Source organism: Suricata suricatta, chromosome 10 (genome assembly GCF_006229205.1).
Source record: "Suricata suricatta isolate VVHF042 chromosome 10, meerkat_22Aug2017_6uvM2_HiC, whole genome shotgun sequence".
NCBI classification, from domain to species: Eukaryota; Metazoa; Chordata; class Mammalia; order Carnivora; family Herpestidae; genus Suricata; species Suricata suricatta.
The window spans coordinates 76,564,783-76,590,706 of NC_043709.1; positions in this window are offsets into that span (position 1 = coordinate 76,564,783).

The window sequence follows — 25,924 nt, forward strand, 5'->3', positions numbered from 1 at the left end:
TCTACTTACTAAACCCTAAGCACTCTATACCTTATCTCAGGTCTTACTATGCACCTAGTAGCTATATGTTCTTATGGAACTTACAGTCTAAAGGAAAAAGCAGACATTAATAAGAGTCTGATAGTTGTTTTGCCAAAACTGGGGGCAATGAGAACATCTATTAGGGGGCGGCCTAATCTAATCTAAGGGGCAACTAAGATATTGCCAAAGATGCGACCTTTTACCAGGACCTTGGAGGACAAGTAGAGTTAGCTAAGTCAGAATAGGGACTAAGAGCCTTTCAATGTGAGAAGCATGTATGCAAACTAAGAGATTAGAAAGGTATGGGAAGGTTGGAGGAATTGATAAAAGCTTTTGTGTATTTAGCATCTAGAGTTGGAGGCAGTGGAGGGCCAGCTGAGCCAAACTGTGCCTGAAATGTGGAGGCCTTTAAGTTTGGATAGTAAGAATGGGCTTTGAATACTGCTCACTCTAGAATGGCAGTGATGTTCCATAGGCACATATGTATGAAGATTCAGAGAACTGAATTCCAGTGGATTGGCAAGAAATTTCAGAGGGAGAAAAATGTCCAATGGTTTCTTGGGTCAATTGTTGGAATGACATGATGTCAATTTATTTATTTTATTAAAATTTTTTTCTTATGTTTTTTATTTATTTTTGAGAGAGAGAGAGACAGCGTGAGCAGGGGAGGGTCAGAGAGAGAGGGAGACACAGAATCTGAGGCAGGCTCCAGGCTCTCAACTGTCAGCACAGAGCCCGACGTGGGGCTTGAACCCAAGAACCGTGAGAACATGTCCTGAGCCGAAGCTAGACACTTAACCAACTGAGCCACCCAGGCACCTCGTCGATTTATTTATGACATTCACTTTGTAAGTTACTATATTATTGAAATTCTAGTTAAAATTCCAGACATCTCCAGAAAAATAATTATCTTCCAAGTGGTCTTGGCAAGGTAGAGTTCAGAGAACAAATGCAGTGTGAGGACTGGTTCCTACGATTAGGCTGTCTTTAGTTAAAAAGATTTAATTTGCAATGTTGTTAATCTGATAATCTTCACAGATAATATTTAATTTTAAAAAGTTAATGGTTACCAACTAGAATGCTTCCGTGTGCAAAATCCAAGAAATTGATTAAAAAACAGTCAGTGATAAATATCTGTATTTTAAGGGCAACATTTGCATTGAAAATTGCATCTCTGTCTTGCATTTATGGTAAATAAATAAATCTAGTTTTGCAAATTCTCAAGGCAATTGTGGGGAGACCAAGACAAGTTGGGCCATTAATCACATTGTGAAACTAGAAGCAGCAGAAAAAGAATTAAATAAAGCTCACTGAACCAAAATAACACACACTGGAATGTGTGTAGATTGCCTGGTTCTGTCTGAGATTCAAGTAATGGTGGTGTTTCTGAACTAACTAACCTAACATGGAGAACAATGATGAAGAAAACATTATACCTTCTTGGAATGAGAGGGTTAAGAGATTAAGGGAATATGTTTTATATGTTGTAATTGTTTTTAGCACTAAGCTGAATTTATCACCCACATTGATATTTCTTTAATATTAGGAGAGTTAAAATATAGGTACAGACTGAGAATTTGGTCTTTGACTCAATTCCAAGAGAACATGCACTCAAAGAACGTGTGTGACATAAAAATATAATGCCATACCAGGTATGACCTTAATATCTAATATTAAGATATTAGAAAAATTGATTATTTAAGCTATCAGTTTCTTTAAAGCTTGTTTATTTTTGTTTTTTTGCTAGAAAGGATTTCTATTTACAAATTTTGGTGTTAGAAACATTGTCAATGTAGAAAAGCTCAAAAATATTGAGGCTATCTTGTCATGACTGCAGTTTCTTTAAAATTCCATATATTTAAAGTACCAACAGAGTGACCCCAACAGACTTTATTTCATTTTTGCTTCCATTCTTAATGTTTCATAGGGCCTGCAAAACTATCATTAATCTTGCTCTTTCCCCCTTTTTCTGCATAGTTTCTTGGGATGTTTCCCAGAGACTTGGGTTGAGCAGGCCTGGCTTTGCTGTGCTCCTCAGCCCTGCCTGGGAGACAGTCACAGCACCTTGACTAGTCTTTCTCCCTTTGGTAGTATGTACTGTACCCATTGGCAGGACTAACTTTTTCAAAGGTTTTTTTAGGAATCTGCAGAGGCTCCCTTTGCTTTACAATGTAAATCTAAACTCTTCGCCTGCCTCCAGAACCACCACTACCTTCTTTTCCCCCTTCACCAAAATCAGTTTTTATTTTTTAACATGAATGATCTCTACATTTCATGGATTCACTCTATTTATTGAGCAAAAGGCAGCATCAGATTCATGTTTTGGAAAGATTACTCTTTGGATGTGTCAACAAAAGCCATGGATGTGCAGGAGTCCTGGTGGGAGATGAGGTGACTTGAAGGAGGGTCTTGGCAATACAGATGGAATGAGATGGTATTGCAACTGATTTAGGAGATGGATATCCCCCATACTTATCAGAAAACACATTGTGTCTAAATTTTCTTTTTTTAAATGTTTTATTTATTTTTTAATAGAGCATATTGAGGGAGGGGCAGAGAGGCAGAGTCAGGGTCACAGAGGATCTGAAGTAGCCTCTGTGTTGACAGGATGACAGCAAGTGACTGATGTGGGGCTCGAACTCATGGACCACCAGATCATGACCTGAGCCAAAGTCCAATGCTCAGTTGACTGAGCCACCCAGGTACCCTGTGTCTACATTTTCTACCAGTACTTTTACCTTCAAATCCCACTTGAATGACTACTTTTAGTTCTATGACCCACCACTCTAGCTCAGAAAGTTATTTTTTTTGAAATTTGTTTTATTTTCATTCCTAAAAGGAATATAATTATGGTATCTATACTAAATAGTTCTTTTAAGGCTTGAATGTTTCAAAGCTTGTAATGGTTTTAGCTTAATGCCTGGCATGTAGTAAGAACACAACAAAACATTAGTTACTGGTAATGCTACTGTGCCTTTTCTGATTAACCTACAGCATTTAGTTTACATATAGAACAGAAGCATTTAGTCTCAAAGCTGCAAGGAATCTTAGAAAGTATCCTATCATATTCTCTCATTTACACGTTTAGAAATGTAGTCACAGGGGAAAAGTGACAATTCCTCTGCTAGTTCTGGAAACAGAGTCTGGGTCCTCCACCTCCAAGACCCCCCAAAATGCCTTTTTGCCTTGGACCATAGACCTTTCTCAGTTCATAAGCATATATTTTATCTCAAGTAAGATATAAGCAACTAGAATGTGTGGCTCCTCTTCTGGTTAGCTGGAAGGCTTGCACCAAAATGTCTGCTGTGATGTGGAGATGAAATCTGATGCTTTATTTCACAAATTAGGTTAACTGGCTTTATGGGCTAGAGCATTTTCAGTTCCTACTTGCCACATAATGAGAGAGATGAAAGCAACCTAAATAAGTCATACTTTATTTAATAACCATCTTACCAGGTGTGTTTTCTAGATAATTAGATCTAATACTACCTGGTGATCTAATACTTGAACTCCTCTCTGGGAGGAAGTGAGGCACTTCTGGGGCCGCAACAATAGGTTAGGATAACTCTGTGTCTACTCAGGCAACAGTGCTTGCAAGTGGGCTCTTCCAATTTACTAGGCCCTCAGGGAAAATCCTGTTGTCAGTCTTCATAGCTCCCTGTGAAACTGGGGCCAGCAATCAGAAATTACTCATGCAATTTTCCATGGCACAAGCGGAGATGCCAGTGCAATTTCTTGCACTGGTTTAACTGTTCAAATTCTTTCACTAAATCAGTGCTGTGACAACAATGAGAGATGGAGAAAGACAGAGAAGGGGATAGAGATACCAATATAGACAGATGATAGATAGAAATTTATTCCTCTGGATTCCAGTGTTAAGAAAAAAAATCTTTTTTATGTAAGATGGTATTTATTTTGCTTTGGTTGGTTGTTTTTAATAGATTTTACTTATTTCGTTGAGTAGAGTTGACACAGAGTGTCACGTTAGTTTCAGGTGGTACAGTGTAGTGATTTGACAACTTAGTGATTCTGCTAAGTTCAAAATGGTCTTTGTTTTTTCTGATCATATAAAACTGAACATTACTTGGAAATGGCCTAATTGGGATCAGTAGAATGTTAACTCTTTCACCGCAGAACAGGGAGATTGAATTCACCACCTCAGCTACTTACTACTCACTGAGGTGATGGTTTTGGGGTTTTCCACAGGGAAATGCATTTATTCACAATTGTCATCTTAGGAAACTTTTAATCCTCAGCTTATAGTATAAACAATTTTTTAATATTATCTGTGTCTCCTTTTTTCTTACTCCCTTGATTCCATATTTTTGTTCTCATTCTCACTGTCTACTGTTTTATTTCAATATTCCCTTATTTCTTTTCTTCATCTCAGTTTTTAACAGTAAACTTTGTTGTTAAAACTTTCCAAATACCTAGAATAGCAAAAACTGTCATTTTCTTCTTATTAAATTTTTTAAAAAATGTTTTTATTTATTTTTGAGAGAGAGAAAGAGAGACAGCGTGAGCAGGGGAGGGTCAGAGAGAGAGGGAGACACAGAATCTGAAGACAGGCTCCAGGCTCTGAGCTAGCTGTCAGCACAGAGCCTGATGTGGGGCTCGAACCCACGGACTGTGGGATCATGACCTGAGCTGAAGCTGGATGCTCAGCCAACTGAGCCACCCAGGTGCCCCATTAAAATGTTTTTGTTTATTAATTCTTGAGAGAGAGAGTCAGAGCATGAGTGTAGGAGGGGCAGAGAGAGAGGGAGACACAGAATCTGAAGCAGGCTCCAGAAGTGTGACACAGGGCTTGAACTCAAGAACCACAAGATCATGACCTGAGCTGAAGTTGGATGGTTAACCCACTGAACCACCCAGGTGCCCCTCATTTTCTTCTTATAATATCTAATAATAGCAAGTTTCATAGAGTGATAGTTTTATTTATTTTTTATTTTTAAATTTTATTTTAGAGAAAGGAAGCAGGGGGGAGAAAGAGAGAGAGAGAGAGAGAGAGAGAGAGAGAGAGAGAGAGAGAGAGAGAGAATCTCAAGCAGGCTCCATGTCGAGCATGGACAGGGAGCTCAATCCCACAACTGTGAGATTGTGACCTAAGCCAAAATCAAGAGTTGGACACTTAATCAACTGAACCACCTACCCACACCAGAGTGATAGTTTTAGAATTGGAAGTGAGAATTGGGTAGTCTGACAGCTATTTGGGTAAACTTGTTATTGCTGGAGTCCATAAATGTTATCTTACTGGGAAAAAGGGGGTTTACAGATGTGCTTAGGTGAAGGATCTTGTGATGGGGAAATGATTCTAGATTTATCTGGGTGGGCTCTAAACGTAATCATGTGTGTTCCTATAAGGGGGAGGCAGAGAAATGTTAGTTGGAAGAACAGCAGGGTTTCCTCCAAGCTGTACCTGATACTTAGTGCCTTTCCTTCTCCATATCCATTCTAAGTTCTCACACTCAGCTCTCACTTTTGGCAGGCTTAGTAGTTTATCTGTGTGATACTGAGATTTATAATAAGTATATATTGGTCTCCCTCTGGAACAGGGCTCCTAAACCCATTCTAATTTCCTAAGCGATAAGAGGGATAAAGAAGAAAGGAGTATCTTTGTTATTCAAACCAAGCCCTTTTCAACCTCAGAGTTTATGTTAATGAAGTGACTTTAGAAAGCTCCTAAGAATGGGTTCCCAGGGGAACCAACATAGTGATTAGAAGATTCAAACTTTCAGCTCTTCCTGCCCTGGCCTCCATGGAGGTGAAAGGTGTTGGAGGTTGAGTGAGTCATCAATGGCCAATAATTTAATCAATCATGACTGTCGAGTAATGAAGCCATCATAAACATCCCTCACTGAGGGAGTTTAGAGGGGGTCCAGGTTGGTGAACATGTGGAGGTGCTGAGAGGGTGATGTGCCCGGAGAGCACATAGATGATCCATATCCCTTCTCCCATACTTTGCCTGATGCGTCTCTTCCATCTGGCTGTTCCTGGGTTGCATTCTTTTATAATAAACTTGAGATCTAGTAAGTAAACAATTTTCCCGAGTTGTGTGCACCATTTTAACTTATTATTGAACCTAAAGTGGGGATGGTGGAAGCATCCAGTTATAGCCTGTGTGTTGGAAGCAGAGGTGATCACGTAGATTTGTGACTGAGATACGAAATGGAAGGCAATCTTGTGGGACTATGACCTTAACCTGTGAGACATGATGCTGTCTCCAGGTAGATAGTGTCAGAATTGAGTTCTATTATAGGACTCCCACCTGGTGTCAGAGAATTGCTTGATGTGGGAACCCCCATCCTCAACACACACATTTGGTGGTTAATAGTGTAAGTGTGGTAGTAGCAGAGAATAGAGAGAGGGAAAAAGAAGTTTTGTTTTGTTTTGTTTTGTTTGTTTTGCAACCTGGTAATGTAACTCAAACCTTCATTTCTGAGGCATTTGCGCCCATCTCCTTCTTAGGTCAGCATTGCTATGCATGTCCAATTACATTTACATTTGGGCAAGGAAATACCAAGAGGCACCCAAGTGGACCACCTGACTTTTTCACATATTGCACTCTGCCTCATTATATAAGAGCAGCCTTACCTAATCCTTCTGATCAAAGTCACTCACTCCTGCCATGATGATGGTTCCTTTCTCACTTGACAGTCTTTGGGCACAGTTGTCCAAAGTGTCAAGCAGCAGTCATAGGTCAATGGGCACCTTGTGTTGTCTTCTTCAGAGAACCTCTGTGCATGCAGATCCTAGGGCCTGGGGGCCAGGAAACACAATATTCCTCAGGAGCCTGGGAATCATGGTAAGAGAGGCCATTCTTGCTTCTAATCTTGGTTTCCTGATTCCAGGTGTTTTTCCTGTTAGGACACAGCACCAGATACAGGTCTTGGAGGTTAACACTTCATACCTGAAGGGACTTGCCTCTGAGCTAGCACTTGAGCAGCATTTATCAGACTGGCTGCCTCTGGATGATGTATGGCATACCGTACAACTGGTGCACCTCATGACCATGGGCCCAAACCACACCTCCTTCATTGTGAAGTAGGCTGGATGCTATGTTGTATGGAATCAGGCATTCTGTAAGATCCTAGATAGTGATGCTGGTCGAGATTAAGGGGGCAGAAAAGCAAACAGGTACCTAGAAGAGTCATCTATTTTGTGAGAAGAAGCCATGTAGTGGCCAGTTGGTATCCTTGAGGTACAATGCCATATTGGATCTTTGTTGCTCATAGGTTTGTACATTCAGAGGTGGAAGTAGCTACATCAGCCTTTATTAGTGAAGCCCTAGCTGTTGAGGTCATTTGTAGCCATTCCTGAGTGGCACTGTAATGCTTACACTTGTTTACTAAGTAGATTCAAAATGAATCATGCTCTGGGTTTTTCCTCTTCTGTCAGATGTTCAAAAGAAATACCCCATAGGGGTGAGACAGAGGTGGAGTGCTGGTATAAAACTGGTTAATGACATCATTGAGGTTTATGCTTCCTCCGTCCAGTTTAACTACTGACTCCCCCAAAAAGTACACAGATGTGTGTGTACGTGTGTGTGTGTGTTAGTCAATTCACATTGCTATAACCATAAACTGGGAGGCTTATAAACAACAGAGATTTATGTTTCACAGCTCCAGAGACCTGGAAGGTAGTCCATGAGACCAAGGTGCCAACAGATTTGACATTTGGTGAGGGTCCACTTCCTGGTTCACAGATAGCTGTCTTCTTACTGTGTCATCACAGCAAGATGGTAGGAGGGGTGAGGGAGTTCTCTGGGGTCTCTGCTATAAAGACATTAATCCCATTCATTGTCACTCCATCCTTCTGACCTAGTCACCTTCCAAAAGCCCTACCTTCAAATACCATCACATTGGGGATTAGGTTTCAACACATGAATTTTTGAGGGACACAAACATTCTGTGGATAGCAATATACATAAATAGATTTCTTATAATTTTTACTGATATGAAGGATGTGCAGCACCCAATTTAAAAATAATAATAAAATGAACAATATTCTTTATTTTAAATCCCATACAGCCAAATGATTCTTACGGAATGCTTTTGTTGATTTTTGCAAACTCTTGTGTCTATAGCCAATGTATGGTTTTAACTGACAAATGAACATAGTTCTTTTTTTAATGTTTATTTATTTTGAGTGCAGGGAGGGGCAGAGAGAGAGAGAGAGAGAGAGAGACAGAGAGAGAGACAGAGAGAGAGAGAATTCCAAGCAGGCTCCAAACCCAGCATGGAGCCCAAACATGGGCTCTATCTCACAACTGTGAGATCATGACCTGAGCCAGGATTAAGAGTTGGACACCAAACTGAGCACCCAGGTATCCCCCAAATGAATATAGTGCTGACATGAACATTGGTTGATTTACTTTATGAGTAAGATGAAAGTGAAATTACAAAGATATATATTAGAACTTTACTATTTTGCTAATTATATGACTGACTTATTGGCTGAATAGAAAAGTTTTCTAAAGCTAGAATAAGATGTCCTCAATTTTTTGTGCTATTCGCAATGCAATGGCTATAGAAATACACACTTTTATATTTAATTTGTATTACAGGGGCACCTAGGTGGCTCAGTAGGTTGAGCATCTGGCTCTTGATTTCAGCTCAGGTCATGATCCCAGGGCTGTGGGATCGAGCCCCATGTCAGGTTCTGTGAAGAGCATGGAGGCTGCTTAAGACTCTCTCCATTTGTCCCTCTCCCCTGCTTGCACATGCACTCTCTCTCTAAAATAAAATGTAAAAAAATACATTATTATGATTTTACCTATTACAATCTGTGTAAACAATTAGTAAAACAATAAGTCAAGCCCTCATTTGTAGTACTTGTCAGTTTACATGGTATCAATACTTCCAACATGGCTGATTGCAAACTACCAACATGATATCACTGAATGCGTAGTTCTGAAAAGATGTGCCATTGCACACTATTAGAGATAATTTCCATCATATAGGCATTAAAAAGAAAAATCTTCCCAAGAGCACAGGTAGTAGTATAATATAGTAAAATAATTAGGAAGTAATAAAGTTTGAGTATTTCTTGCCTTTAAAAAATATATGTAATTGTGTTTTATATAATATTTAATAATGGATGTGTTTAATAACTGGCTTGCAAAACTCCTGGAAATTTAACAACTGGCTCTATGAGTCAGTATGTGCCAGCTCTGCTATTTCTGGCGCTATTTGTACTTGATCCCAGACATACCACTTCTATCATCTGTCGGAATGCTTTTATGACTGTCTGGCCTTAGGACCTGATAACTCTGGCAGAATCCAGAACACTATGGCCCATGGTAATTTGGTGTTCTATGAGTTCAGCACTGTTTCTACTTGGGTACCAGCACACCAGGGGCTGCTTTTGAGTGTGTCTAATTCACTATGGCAGATGGCATGGCCTTGTCCTAGAATCCTATGGGTTCGCATTGTGATTCTCACCCAGTGTCTTACCCCACCACTGATAACTCTAACACACAGTCTGTTTAGGTCCAAGGTTAAGCATGGCTTGAAACAAAGCCTGGAGCTGCCACGTCTGCCTTTCCTGCTTTGGGCCTCTCCAAGCTGGCAGACTTTTGGGTCCCAGTATTTGGGCTGGAATACTGTTCTCAGGTATGGAATGTGCTGCCTCCAGAACCGGTAGAGCCTCAACAAGCTTTGTGTTTCCATTTGTGGGGGTGGGAAATACAAAATGCAGTGATATATATCTTTTTCATATGCTTTATATGCTTTGGAGGGACTATCCTGGCCCTTTGATGCCTAAATACTTTACCTCTATGACAGGCCTCTGAATCTTTGTGGGATTTTTCTACTACCCTCAGGAGGTCATGTGTCTTATCAAGGACTTCAGCCTTAGTGGCCAGAGGTAATGTGGGAGCAAATTCTGAGGGGTGCCCCAATTGTCTTGAAAGCGTTCTTAGAATAGAAATTGATGAAATTGGGCAAAGGTCATGAGGTAGTCTCTATGAAGTCTCCTTGGGGAGACCTGAAGCTGGAATGATCCATCAGAGTTGTGCCTAGATAGGGCAAGAAGGTCAAGGTGGCCTTCACAACCAAAAATCCATCAGTCATTTGATACATGCTACTTGTGGAAGGAGGTGATGACTTTGGTTGAGATGACTCTTTTCAGGAAGGCAATTCTGAAGAGAACCGACTCCTCAGGGTTCTCTACCCTACAGCACTCCCATGAGGTGGGGGAGTAAGTCATTTAGTTCTTTTTTCTCCCTAAGATTTTTTAAACGTCTTTATTATTGAGAGACACAGAGAGACAGAGTATGAGCATGGGAGGGACAGAGAGTAGGGGAGACACAGAATCCAAAGCAGGCTTCAGGCTCTGAGCTTTCAGCACAGAGCCCCATGCAGGGCTCAAACCCACAAACTGCCAGATCATGACCTGAGCCGAAATTGGAAGCTTAACCGACTGAGCCACCAGGTGCCCCATAAGTCCTTCAGTTCTGAAGGAGGATCTGGAAGGCTCATCAGAAGCCCACAGTATTACCATGTGACAATGGTCATTTACAAGGGGCTATAAAGAGCCTTTCAAACATAGAGACCCGTCTAGTGAGTAGCACTAAGGTATATGTAATTAATGTTAGGTTATAATTAGCATTTTTAAAAGGAAAACGACCTTTGAAGAAGGCAGGGAAGTTTAGGCGCCAAGCAGAGGACTTAGGCAGTTGTTTGAACATTGTTGGCAGAAACACGGCGGAGCCCAGAAACTAATAATAATCAGATCCAAGTTATCCACTTGAAAGAGAAGGAAAAGGAATTTGCTCCGCATCTCCAGATCATCTTAAGAGTTCAGAAACTAGAATGAGAAGAGATGTTTCAGAAACCAACTTGTCCCCAGACCCAAACACAAAGTCAAACCTGGGACTTTTCTGAAGTGCGAGCCGAGCAATGGGCGGTGAAGAGAAACAGTCCTTGGCGCCCCTGAATAGACTGCGCGGGGCGGGCAGGAAGCACGCGGCCAGGAGACCCTTTCTCCTGGTTTCGGAAGGTGCTTCGCTCCGTTTTCCCCACCGCCTCCTGCACGCCGGAGGCTGCAGGCGCGGGGCGCAGGCCGGTGGGGGACAGAGAGGCCCGGGGAGGAGACCCGGACAGGGCGGCGGGACGCGACCGCGGGCAGGAGAGCGTGTCGCCTGGCGTCGCCACCGCCGCCGCCGCCGCTGTTGTCCGGGGTGCTGAAAGCCGGGAACTTCCCGGGAAGCAGCGGCCACTTTTCCCCCTCGCGGAGCGTGGGGCGGGGGGTTTGAGGGTGCGCACCTGCTAAGCGCGCCCTGGCCCTGGGCCCGAGGTGCCCGCAGACGAGGCCCTCCGCAGCCTCGTTGGTGGGGGTGGTGGGGGTGCATGATTGGGGGGCGGCGGTGAGCCTCCCGGGAGCGCCAGGCAGGACCCCGGTGCCCCTTCGCCGCCTCTCGGGCGCCCCAGCGCCGCGACCCCACTCCACCTGCGCGCGAACTCTCGCGGCCGAGGACGCTGGCCCCCAGGGCTGAACTTGGGGCGACCAAGATGTGTACGCCAGGTTTTCGAGGGCAGGGGGCGGGGAGTGAGGTTTTAGGGCAGGGGCCGGTAGTTGGGCCGGAGCATGCGCAGTGGGGCGGAGGAGGCATTGTGGGCCAAGGGAGCCACTAGTGATGTGGCGCCTCCCGGCAGGACGAGTTCGTGCACCAGGATCCCCGACGTGAGGCTCGGCGCTCTGCTCTGCTGGAGCGTCTTCACCAACGACTTCTGGGTCAAGGGCATGGCCGAGAGCACCAGCCACAAGTCCTAAGGGCCGCGCTGCGTCCTCACCTTAAAGTGAGTCCCTCACCTCGCGCTTCCAGCTTGCCCCGGAGTCCGGAGAAGTTGTGGGACTAGGTTTTGTTTGTTTGTTTACCTTGTTTTATTTTGCCACGGCTCCCTCCACACCTCCCTCCACATCTGACCACACCACTCTCCCACTTTCTCTACAAGAAAGAATTACAAAGAATGCTCTTGGTCTTTAGGTTGCTTGCCTTAAAAGTGTATAGCCTGCAATCAGTACTTAGGGAAACCTTTCCAGGTGGGGCGGTTCGGGGGAGAGACAAGGATCAGTGAGTGTTGCAGATGGCCAACTAAACTGTTCATTCAACAAATATTTATAACATAACTTTCATGTGCAGTTACTCTTCATGTGCAGTTTAGCCCCTGGGAATAAGGATCCTCAGTGACACAGCTCAGGTAAAATACGATTGAAGGCCATGGAAGTTTTACAGAGAAAAAGAAAGTACCAGCCAAATTAATAGTAGCTGAGTCATCCAGAGCAGATGAGTTAATGAATGGAGGCTTAAATCTCAGCCTTGTTTGTGGGAGAAAAACAGAGGTGCGATACTTCTTGATAATGAAGTTTTTCCTGTGTGTTATATCTAGTGAGCCCTTGGATGAAGGCATCTTCTGAAGCTGTCTGGTTTTGTTTCATTATCTAATTTACCTGACTTCCTTTGGAGCAATATCCATACTTTCCCTAACTTTGAGTACTGTTAGTCCACGTAACACACACGAAGGAAGAAATGCTTGATTATGCCAAAGTAATAGTATCTTCCCCTCCCTCACCCCAACCCAAACAACTACACGATAATAGATACTTTCTATTCACAAAGTTCTCTGTGTGATCTGACTCCTGGTTACCTCTGGGATATAATCTTCATGGACCTTCAACTTGTTCATTCCACACCCTTGTTGCACTCTAGAATCCATGTTCTTTGTGCCTTCCAAGCACACTACCCCTTCGGGGTTTTGGGACTTTGTTTTCTCATCCCCCACGTATTCTCCAGGCTGGTCCCCCATACAATGTAGGCTCCAAGAGGTGTATCTCTAGCCCCTAGGATGGTCCTCTGCACACAAAATTGATGCTTAACAAATGTTAGTGTATGAGATTATTTTATGTTTAGGAACTTTTCCAGATAGTTAAGGTTAATAAGGTGTTCTTTACCTTTTATTTTTATTTGTTAATTAAAAAAAAATTTAGTGGAGGTATGATGTTTCCTTGGTCCTGTTTCCTAACTAGGATGTCTCTGGACCCACCAGAAGCCCTGGTTACTGGGGAGCTAAAGAGTGGTTATTCCCAGCAGGGCTCTTGGGGCTCCCAGCCAGAATCTGCTGTGACTTTGACTGTGACTCTCCATGGAGAGTGAGGATCCTTGGCACTTACTCCAGGACATTGTGGTGAAGGAGAATTCTTGGTGTATGGTCCTGTAAAATTCAAGCCTGTAAATACTCTGAGAGGAATTTCAGAACTATTAGAAGTTGTCTTACTCCACCAACTCAGAACTAAGTTCCTGCTATGTTGGTAACTGCTTTCTTGAGGATGGTCATTTTTTTTTTTTTCTTTCAGTCTACAAGCCGGAGGCTGTGGATTTTTTTCCCCTCTAAAAGTATAGGACCAGAAAATAACTTGTCCTGAAAGCAATTAACGTGAATCCTGTTCCTTTCAGCACTCCATTAGTCACATCTTTAAAAGAAGGACATACCTTTGCTAAAAACCATCAACCTAGCAATCACTTTTAAAGAAAATAATGTTTTTCTGATCTAATTTGCATTATTTGCTGATTTCCTTTCCTGAGAGTTTTCTTCCGGGACTTGCCACCTTCTGCATGTGGTTAGTGACTTTTCTTTGGTGCTACTGTTACCAATTGTTAATACTAAGGTGACTACAGTTTCAAAAACTACCTCTGGTCTTGATCGTGGGCTCCTCTTGCCAGGCTCCCCTTCCCCTTCCCCCATGATCCCTCCCTCCCCTTTTATTTAAAGCCATGTGAGGATGTCCTGCATTAAACTTGAACTGCAACCATGAACATTGCTTTCACCTCCAAGTGCACTAAATGTTTGCATTGGTGCCTGTGAATCACATCCTTTGGTACTTCAGGCACATTAAGATGATGATTTGCTGTTTTGTTTTTGGTGCTGGGGATGGAATGTGGAAAAAGAGCAACCAAAATGATTAAGGGCCAGAGACTCACCTTAGAGGAAAAGCAAGAAGAATCTGATGATATTTATTGGTAGAATGATATAAGAAGACACTGGAAACCACTTATGAGCACTTTTTTTAAAACACTTATGAGCATTTGAGAACGGAGATGATGGCAAGGATGGGAAGAAGACAGCAGCTTTAGAGGAAGACAGGAGAATGCACTGTGTTTGTTACTAGGCTGTAGAAACTCATCTGGAAAGTGTTGTAGAATCCTCATTTGAGACACTGGAAACAGATGATTCCGTAGTGTATTTAATTTTTTCTTGCTGGGATTTACCTTAAATGATAGTGAATGTATATTGAGTCCAGAGAGAACTGAGTTTGGCTGGCAGGTGTAGTGGTTGGTGTCATAAGTTTGTAGACACGTGTTTCTCATGGTCTGAGCACTGCCTGCTTTTATTTACCTGTGATGCATAGTAGGTAGGCAGACCTGTGGGCCTCCTTCCAGATGTAGTGATTTAGAATTTATGGAGCTGGGTTTAGGGTATCTGCATTTGCAGGATGCAGGGATTCTCCGATACTTTGAAATTGAGAAACTGTGGGTGTATGTAGCACTTACAGTTTCGCTTGTGTTAACTTGGTTAATCCTTGCAGCTATGTTCTGTTGTTATTTACAGGGAATAGATGAGGAAATCTGAGGCCCTGAGAGGTTAAGTGACTTGCCCAACTGATGCAACTAAGAAACATCTGAGCCAGGATTGTTCTTCGCCTGCGCCTGCAGGGTGGCCCTTAACTCTGCTCTTAATCACCACGCCAGGCAGCCTCTCTGAGGACAGTTAACTTTGAAATCCTGTTGCTCTTATGGGATGGAAAAGCCAGGGGAAATGGTTTACACTCCCTTTATATCAAGGTGAATCATCTTTTTGTTTTTACATGGAGATGAATGAATGATTTAAAATGCATTATGTCTCGGTGTGAAATGTGTGTCATTTATTCTGACAGTGAAAGGCTGAGAAAACTTTAATTTTGAGAAGTGGCTTTTGTTATTGAAACAGAAAGACGCTTTCTTGAGGGTTTTTATTGCTTTTCCAAAAATTAGGTTGAGATTGCCTGCCTACAAAAGTTCAGCTCTGGGTTTAAGACTGGACCTCAAGGAAGCATTTTATATGTGTCTTTTCAGGTTAGTATACTTTCAACTGTGAATTTTATACTATCAACCTTGTTGTATTTGGCATTCTGTTAACCATCAATTCTATACTTCTCTTAATTTTTATACCATCATAGTATAGAAATTAATGAGGCAAGAGTTTGAAGTATTTTGTAGTTATCAAAGAAAGGTGAGATTATATTCTTTATGTTTTGGTGTTAGGAATCCAAGAACATATTAATAAACAAACTTCATTTTAGACTTTAACTTTGAGCAAGACAGATGAAATTCCTGCTCACAGGAACTTAATCTATTAGACTGAACCATATGAAATAGCTAATATTTAAGAGGTTTTGAGTTTGAGAAATAGCAATTTCATATGACTCAACTTCATAGCAGGGAGAGGCATATGCTAATGAATAAATAGGAAAAGTTAAAGTGATAAGTACTTTTGCCAGGTGTCAAGCTATTTTCTTTTGCCTTTAAACCCGCCTCTGCTCTTTCTCCTCTTACCTTTGTATTGCTAGGAATGAGACCGTGCAACCCACTATTTTTGCTTTGCCAGCAGGATCCCTACTTAGGTCTACCAACAAAGAGCAGAGAGGCCAGAAGGCTGGGCTGGGAGGTGGGAAGAAGGGACTCAGCTTCCTCCCACCGCTTCCTGTCTGCTTGTGATTCCGCTATGTCACCCAGTCAGGCTTCTTCACATCCCTGTAACAGCAGCTGAATCTGGCTTGCATTTTTTTTCTGTATGTGCAGAACCGCCTTCACTGCTGGCCCCTCAGTAATATCAGCACCAGAAGATATTAATTTCACTTAATTTCAGCTCGTCCAGGTTCCCATCTCAAACTGCTTCTTTCAAATATTCTGACTTCTTTCATCTGTTTCTACTGCCCTAGTGTTGGAAACTGCTTCCCATGTTGCTGCTTTCGTGACACCTTAGTTTTCTGTTTTTGTCTTTTCAGTTGCTCAGTTAACAATTTTATATCTGGTTATCACAGAATTAAATTCTCTCTCAAAATGTCTTGTGCAGCTTTTGTCTCTTGACTGGATCTTGACTGATGCGGGGTCGCACAGAGAATTAAAATAGGACTGTGTGAGGGATGGCTGCTTATAGTTGAGTGGTCGAGGAGGCCTCTGCGGATGTGACATTTAAAATAGAATCTCAAGGACAGGAGGGTGGGGAGAACAGACAGGAAGGGAGCCAGACAAAGGGGCATAGCCATTCCAGAGCCTTAGGGTGGGAGCAATTGAGATGTGAGGAGGGGGGAGAGAGCGTGACAGTTACCCCAGGGTTGAGGGGAGAGATGGGCAGTGGTCAGACAGGGAGCTCTGGGGACAGGGTCAGGAGCTTTCATTTGATTCTAGTTGGAGGATTTTTAGCAAGATGGATTATGGAGAATGAGAATCAAAATTGACAACCGGCCAGGACATATTTGCTGTGGTCCAAGCGAGCGGCAGTGGTGACTTCAACCAGGTCGTTGAGAAATAATAAACTTCAACCAGGTAGTAGGAGAGATGGTGAGAGAAGTAGACAAATTGGGTGAGAAGTCAACAGACACTTTGGAGAAGTTCAAGGACCCAGTGCGGCATTGATGTGTGTGGTATAAGGGAAAAAGAGGCTTTGAGGAAAATTTGCAGTGTGTGTGTGTGTGTGTGTGTGTGTGTGTGTGTGTGTGTAGTAGTAGTAGTAGTAGTAGTAGTAGTACTAGTAGCAGCAGCTCCTCTCCATTAAGCCCATTCACCCATTCATACACAGGAACACATACATATCCCCACATTCACACACCCCTAAACATTTATTCGTAAGCCGGAGGCTTCTATTCAAGACATGGATTCATCCTTCACTACTCTCTGACTCCTGCCAGAGCACCTACTGGGCTCTATTCTAGGTCACATTTCTCTATCTTGAATGCAGGGATTTAATGATAGATTTGGTAAGTGCCTTTTTGAAACTAAGTATGCGAGTGTATTTATAGCACTCCCAGTTTAACGATCCTGTTTTACAAATGAGGTTACATAATTAGATCTTTTTTCTTAAGAAGTTTTTTTTTAAACATTTATTTGTTTTTGAAAGACAGAGAAATAGCAGAAGAAGGGCAGAGAGAGAGAGAGAGAGAGAGAGAGAGAGAGAGAATGAGAATCTGAAGCAGGCTCCAGGCTCTGAGCTGTCAGCACAGAGCCTGACGCAGGGCTTGAACTCAAGAACCACAAGAACGTGACCTGAGCTGAAGTCGGCCACTTAACTGACTGAGCCACCCAGGCGCCCCAGATCTTTATTTTTTTCTAAGCCCACTGGCTTTCAGTCTAATCAGAGATCCTTTTACCAGTGCTTACAACTATTTCTTTAGTAATCTATTCCAGAATGTTTTGTCATTTTGTGTTGAGTTCATTCATCTGTAATTTTAGAGCTTACTTGCTGCATCTTAGAAATTAGTAATTTTTTTAAACTCCAGATTTGTGGCTCTTCTCTATTTCTCAGTGATTTCTTATATATGAAAGTACTTCACATAGTTATTACTGCAGTAACTCCATATTTGGTTATTCCTTTAGATATTATGAAATCCAATTAAGCATACTACAAATACCAGGCACTCTCTTCTAATCTATCACATGAGAGAAGAAAAAAGATCCATATAGATCGTATATGCATATTTTTAGATAGGATTGCATGTGGATCACCAAAGGTGATATATACCTTCCATTTTATATTACTTAATGTATCTCATAAAAGTGTAGTAACAGAATAATACCATCTTTCAAGATGTTTTTTTTTATTTTTGGGAATACAATAAGTTCTTTGTCTCTTTTTTAAATAATTTTTATTTTTAGAGAGTGAGTGTGAGTAGGGGAGAGGGGCAGTGGGTGAGAGAGAGAGAATCTCAAACAGGTGCCATGTTCAACTGACCTGAGCCAAAACCGAATCAGACACTCAACCAACTGAGCCACTCAGGCACTCAATTCTTTGTTTCTTTTAAGTAATGATGCTATGTTGTGTAATCTAAATGTTTGGTCTTAATTATTGTATCTGTGGGAAATCAGCCATCTGTATCAAGCATACGGCATATGGATGTTTTACCCTCTTCCCCTCCTTCCCACCTAGGCTTTCAATACCAAAAGGAAAATGTGGAATTACCAGTGTTTAGATGTCGTTAAGTGGGCATCACAGAAAGTACTGGCTTTTTGTGGCTTTAATTTGCAGGGAAATGAGCAGAAATACTGTAGATAAGAGTTTAAGAATCATTGTCTTTTCTGATCATGAAAAATAAGTATTGGTAGAAAATTAGGAAAATTTAGAAATGTACAAAAATGGAAGTAAAGGGGTGCCTGGGTGACACATTCAGTTAATTAATACCGGTGTACCATCTTCGGTTCAGGTCATGATCTCACAGTTTGTGGGTTCAAGCCCCTTGTCAGGTTCTGTGCTGACAGCTTGGAGCCTGGAGCCTGCTCTCCCTCTCTAATCTGCCCCTCCCCTGCTCACACTCTGTCTCTCGTTGTCTCTCAAAAATAAATAACATAAAAAAAAAAGAGAAAGTAAAGCCCTTGTGTAATCCTGCCATTGTTAACATTTTGGTGTAGAGTCTCTCTTCATATATAGATAATACAGTATATGCTGTATATATTTAACAAGAACACATATATTTAATGAATACACATACTGTATATGTGCACATATATATGATTATTTTATTTGACTGTAAGACATAATGTAATACTGTCCTGTAATTGGGTTTTTAAACTCAACAATATATCATCAACATTTTCTCCTACAATTCAGCTTATAGCTTATTTTATTACACAGATAAGTCTTTCCCATGCATTCATGTCTTTTAAAAACAAAATCGGAACCCACTGCACCATTTAATTACTTCTTTTAAAAATACTTATATAAGGAAAAAATATCCCCATGTCAGTATAGTTTGACATTATCATTTTTAATTGCCCATAATAGTTCATGGTGGTAATTTGATTATTTACCAAAAATAATTTGATCATTTCCCTATGGTTGGATATTTAGCTTTTGTATTTTTCAAGTTTTTGCTCCGATAATAATACGATAAGAATCATTTTTATACACATATATCTTTGTGGACTTCCTTGGTTACTTTCTCTTATGAGAATTCTGGAGGTGGAATCACTCAAATATTATGTGCTTTTTTAAAGCTTCTGATTTGTATTGATATACATGCTTCTGTAAACTGGACATCCACCAATGGTATAAGATTGCCTGTTTCCTCTCACTGTGATCATAAGTGTGAATGATTTTACACAATGGCTCTGTTCTGGAAAGTTCAGTCTGAGCAAGCAGGGAATAGTGTACAGGCAGGCTCAGAGAGATGGGCTCTGAGGTAGCCAAGCCTGCTTGCTGATGACGGGGACCTCCTCGTCTTGCCCTGCCTCACGGTATTGCTCTCCGGGTGCTTTCTGATATCTAGCAGCATTCTCAGCTCTCTGTTTGTGGAGTATGATGCTCTGTCCGGGTCTTAAGGGACTTCCTGGTTGTTTTGTCCACTGCACTGTTTATACTTCACTAGAAGAGGCCAGTGATGTGAGTCATTTCATACCAGGCTCTAAGAAAGCTAAGTTACACAGAAGCTGTGCTAGGACACAACTGCGTCAAGCCTCACTTCTGAGCGCTGGTTAAGTCTCACCCAACATTTAATTTTTCTGGCCTTTGGAGGACATATGTTTGTGTCAGTTGATTCCTATAGCAGTGGATAGGGAATGGACAACATGATCTGTTCTATTCCCATTAGATTGATTGTGAAACTATAATTTGGGATGTCCAAAATTTTGTAAGTTAAGAGGTTATAAGGGCTCCTGCCATTACCTTTCCCCATGCATATCTTCCATCTGGTTGGTCCTCAGTCATGTCCTTTTACAATAAACTGACAATCTAGTAAATAAATGTTTCTGTGAGTTCTGTGAGCCCTTATAGGAAATTAAGTCCAAGGAGGGAGTTGAACCTCTGACTTACTGTCAGAAGCACAGGTGACAATCCGGACTTGTGACAGTCCTCTGAAGGAGGTGAGGGGCTGGCAGGCTTGTGGGACTGAGTTCTTAACCTGGAATCTGGTGCTGTCTTTAGGTAGATAATGTCTGAATTGGGTTGAATTGTAGGACACCCACGTTGTGTCTGAGAATTGTTTATTGTTTTGGGGAAAACCACACCTTTTCCCAACTATGTTGAAACTGGGTCCAAGAACCCAAAAAAATGCTGCATGTTCTTTTCTAGCAACAATTAATAGTGATTTCAAATATGAGAATTACCAGATCAATCCAAACCACAGGTAAACACTCAAAATAGCCACCTCTATCTTTATTAAGAGGTGGATATGTTTAATATTTATTTATAAAAGATTATAATATAGTTATATTGATTATATATTAATAGTACTAATAGCTTAATTCAAAATAATTTTCACATTTATAAGGCCTCTTGGTCTAAAGGAAAAATTTATGTGCATATTTTGATATGGGGAAATAGGAAAATCAATAAAAGAATTTCAAGCATAAAAGTATCTTACAGTAAGATAAGATGCTGAGAGGAAAGTGGAAATACGAGTTTCAGGAGAAAAAAGAAGGATATAAAATGAACGTATTCACATTCGTGTAAGTAGATGATCATAGGCTTCAGTCAATATTGCATTTAGATACTGTGGGGGACATATAAATCAGTGATACCACTTTTATAATGCCAGCATTTATAGTGCACTGGGCATAACATTCATTCAACTAATTAAAATTTTGATGAAAAAATTTAGGTATCTACTTAGGTAAAATTCAATACATAGTTCAAAGAAATTATCTTAGGAAATGCATGAAGAAAAAATACAAAGACCACTATTCTACATTCTGTAGAATGTCCTATGACATTCTATGTGGGCAGTGTCTTTTATTCCTCTAGCAAGCCATTTTATTTAAGTCAGTTAAAAATCTGTGCTAATAGTAGTGTGGGGACAATTATTAGAAGAAAGAACAAATGAGTAGAGCAGAAAACTCTCCCAGTTCGAAACTTGCAGAAAGAGAGTACATTAAACTATAGGGAAGTTTGGTCAATATGATCACCAGCTGGTAGAATTTAACTTGGGGACTAATAAAAAGTGAATATCCTATTAGTAAAATGACCTTTTAAAAAGATTTTAACACACTTTGGCACTAACTGAAAAGAATCCATGGAAACAAGATAGAAGCTCCAATAGTTGAAAAGTTGGACATTATTTAGTGAAAGATGTTAGAGCAGGCCATTTGTATTCACAGGACAATCCGTGAGGTAGGTGTAGGAAGCAGGTGAGAAAATTTGTCTGAGGAATCAAGTTATACTAGGAAATGAAAAAGAGAAGACTTCTTTAACTAGACTCCAGTTCAGGTTTCTAAGGAGGAGAACATGAAATAGGAAAGAAAGATGCATTTTGTGGATGACAAAGGGGTGGAAAAATTTATGGGAAATATCTCTTCATTGTTACGTGTTGAACAAAAAACAAAGACCATAAATGATATCAGAAATGATGATGAATTAATTGGTTAACTTCCAGTTTGATTGAGACACGACTGGCATATAACATTGTCTTAGATGTACAACATGATTTGATACATGTATATGTTGTTAAATGATAATCACAGTAAGTTTAGTTAACATCCCTCACCTCACATAGTTACAATTTTTTTCTTGTGATAAGAACTTTAAGTTCTACTTTCTTTTTTTTAATTTAAAATAAATTGGTCAATTTTTAAAACGAGATCCATTCTCTTAGAGACTTTCAGATACACAATACAGTACCGTTAACTATAGTCACCATGCTATGTATCACATCCCCAGAATTTACTTATCTTACAACTGAGAGTTTGTACCTTTTGACGACCTTCATCTATTTCCGCCACCCCTAACCACCACCTCTGCAACCACCAATCTGTTCTCTGTATTTATGAGTTTGGGTTTTTCTTTTAGATTTTACTTATAAGTGAGATCATATAGTTTTTTTATTCTGTCTTATCTTACTTAGCATAATGCCCTCAATATCCATCCATGTTGTCATAAATGTCAGGATCTCCTTCTTTTCTATGGGTGAATAATATTCCATTATACATATTACATTTTCTTTATCCATTTACCTGGCAGTGGATACTTGGACATTTACATGCCATGGCCAATGTCAATAATGCTGCTACGAATATGGGAGTGCAGACACCTCTTTAAGGTCACGATTCCATTTCTGGTGTACGTTACCAGAAACAGAACAGCGAACTTACGTTGTTCTCATTTTGGCCTAGAATAACATGTGTGATGTAATGAGATTGTTTTATCCTCTTACTATTTATACACTGAACAAATAATGAGTAACCAGTTTGCAAGGCTCTCTGCTAAGTTTCAGAAGGTATTTGAATAGATACAATCTTGTCTCTGCCCATACATTACTTAAAATATCAAAAAAGAACACCAAAACACATAAACGGCAGCAGGAACAAGCAATATGTTGTGATACAAACAAGAGAAGCAATTTTCAACTTGGGTAGACCGGGAGAAACTAATTTACTCCTTTTCACAATATTTATATTAGAGCGGTGCACGGCAGCCTTGAGAGGAGCTGGGATGCAGCCGTGACTGTGAGGGACTCAGTCCCCACCTTCCTGGTGGTGCCGATAGTGCAAAGGGATGTAAAGTCTCCCTGGGGTTAGTAGCTTGCAGTTTGAGGCAGAGCTACTTCTTGCTTATTTGCTTGCATTTTTCTCTTGTTTTGAATTGGTCTTTTTGCAGTCACACTTTAGTACTTCCTAGCAATACAGTTAATTCTATTTGTCTTAGCGTGATATTCAAGGCTTTTCATAGCGTGGCCCCAACTTACCTCCAGAGTTGCCTCCCAGTACCCTCCCTCATACCTTCCATTCATTTCATTCTCTTGTCACTTTATGCTTTGCTTCCAGGAACACCTCCCATCATTTCATGTTATGTTATGTTTTAATACTATTTTATTTTTATTTATTTAAAATTTTAAAGTTTATTTATTTATTTTGAGAGAGAGCATGAGTGGGGGAAGGGCAGAGAGGGAGGGAGAAAGAATCCCTAGCAGGTTCCGCCCTGTCAGCGCAGAGTCCAGTGTGGGGCTGGATCTCACAAACGATGAGATCATGACCTGAGTGGAAATTAAGAGTCTGACACTTAATGGACTGAGCCACCAAGGTGTCCCTCCCCGTTATTTTAGACCCCTGTTCCTTTATTCCTTTTGCTTACTTTGCCTAGAATGCACCTATTTTTCCCCCTGGCCTTGAATGCATGTTTCCTTCACTTTTGCTTCCCCAAATTCTCCTAATCTGACTTTCAGTCTTAGTTCACGGGTCAGCTCTTTTATGAAACCTTTCCAGATCCTCCAGTCAAAATTATCCCCTTCCTTTCTGCTTTTCTTTCATAGAACTTCGTATTCCTTATGATGTGTACAATTTCCAAGTGTCTTGACTCCCCACCACATCTTAAAAACTCCTTGAACAGTACTTGGCAATTGGAGGTACTTTAAAAATTACTTGTTCATTGGAATAAAGCACTCAGTTATTGAATCTGGTGGTATTCACTAATTGAATCACAGTGTGTGACTTACGTAGACATTTAGTGGTTGATCACTAGCACCTTCTTTTTCAGGAATTTGATCCCAGCCTCCTGAGGACCCCAGAAGAACATGGGATGCAGGTAAGTGTTCAATACAAGCTTGGTGCTTATATATGAATGTACAGATATGGCTGAAGAGGCCAGATGCACAGCTCCTTCTCAGTGCATTTACTAACATGGTAAATGGTTTTCTAACTGGCATTAGTGTTAGTACCTCTGACACTATTTTCCTTTCTGAGTCTCTGCTCCAAGGGATGCTACATCTTTTAATGCAGGGTGCATTGGGCTGGCACGTTCTGCTGCTACTGAGCCTTCCTAGTAGTGCCTAATGGGACCGTGAGGTGACAAGTAGAGCTTCAGGGTACTATTAAAGCATGAGTGGGGCACCTGGGTGGCTCCGTCAGTTAAGTGTACAACTTCTGCTCAGGTCACGATCTCGTGGTTTGTGAGTTTGAGTCCTGCATTGGGCTCTGTGCTGACAGCCCAGAGTATGGACTACTTCGATTTCTGTGTCTCCCTCTCTCTCTGTCCCTCCCCTGCTCATGCACGTGCTCTCTCTCAAAAACAAATGAACATTAAAAAAATAATAAAGCATGAACTATGCTTGCCCAGTTTGTGATTGTTTCATTCCAGCTTGCCACACGAGGTGGCAAGTCATGGTGTTATCTGTGTTTTGTATATCTGCATGTGCAATGATGAGTGTTTGTCCAGGCCCAGACACCTGGCTTTGCTCCAAAACCTTGTCGCTGATGAGCCTGGTTCTCTGTTTTAACCTTCCAGAAGCCTTGCAGTGTAGCCCAGCGTGATGGAACAGATCTGAGCCTCCCAGCTGCTCTGCTCATAATCATTGCTTTCCAGACTGTGGGTCAGAACCGGTGTGTCTTGACACCATGCTGAAACCACACTTCCCTTGCCTGCCTCCTTTAAATCCTGCCAGCTTTCTTGAGTTTTTAATTCCTCCCGGATTCACAGATCAGTGGCTGGTGTGTGTCCTCACAGCAGCGCAGGGCAGTAGTGCCGGCTCTCCGCTTCCAGGGACAATATTCGGCCATGTCCAGGGTTTTCCTGGTTGTTTCAAATATCTATCGCTGCATTAGAAACTACCCTAAAACTTAGTGGCTTAAAAATTTTATTATTATTACTGTATCTATGATTCTGTGGGTCAGGGATTCGGGGCATGGGAGAGATAATGCATCTCTGCTCCATGCTGCTTGGAGATTTGTCTGTGATGCTTCAAGCATTGGGAGGCTGGGACAGCTGAAGGTAGAAAACAACAGCATGGTTGGTCTTCTTGCATGGTGGTTTAGAGCTCCTCGAGTTAGTGTTTCAAGACACAAGAAGTAGAAGCTACCAGTCTTTGCAGTCTGGGCCTGAAAACTGGCATTACTTTCATTATATTCAATTGGTTATGAATCACAGGGCGAGCCCAGACTCAAGGATTGAATGCTGGGTGGGAGGATGGGGGGAGGGGTGGGGCGGTTCACTGGGATCTCTTTGGAGATAAGCTTTCTGACCGGTATTGGTGGGTATAGAATTTCTCTGTATGTGTGACTTAGTATCAGTACATATGTACACACCATTGACTTTGTATCAATTCATGGTGAATAGATTTATTAGATAATGTCATAAAGTTAACTAAAATCAACATCTATTTAAAGTTTAAATTAATAAGATGGATATCCACAAGCTATCCAAGAAAACTTACCTCATTGGTTTGTGGCCCCACCTCCCTCGTCTGAAAGGGAGGAGAGAAAGCCTCTGATACTTATTGAGCACTTCCAGTTTATCCTGTGATTTTTATATGTTATCCTATTTAATACACACTTATGTGAGATTTCTTATATTTATAGATCAGAAAACCAGGTAGGTGTTTGCAAAAATGACCACAGATTCTTCTCTTACCAGGAAGTGGGGAATTCTTTCTCCAGCCTTTGGATTTGTGCTGGCCTTGTGCCCTACTTTGCCCAAAATAATGCAGTGGAAGTGATAAAGGGGAGGTTCTGAACATGGGCTACAGGAGGGTTTTGCACGCATCTGTTCTCACTCTTTGAACCTTGTCACCACTTGGCAATAAGCCCAGATAATGACAGCACAAAAAAAGAGAACTATAGGCCAATATCTGTGATGAATATAGATGCAGAAACCCTCAACAAAATGTTAGCAAACCAAATTGAACAATATATTAAAAAAATCATATGCCATGATCTAGTGGGATTTATATC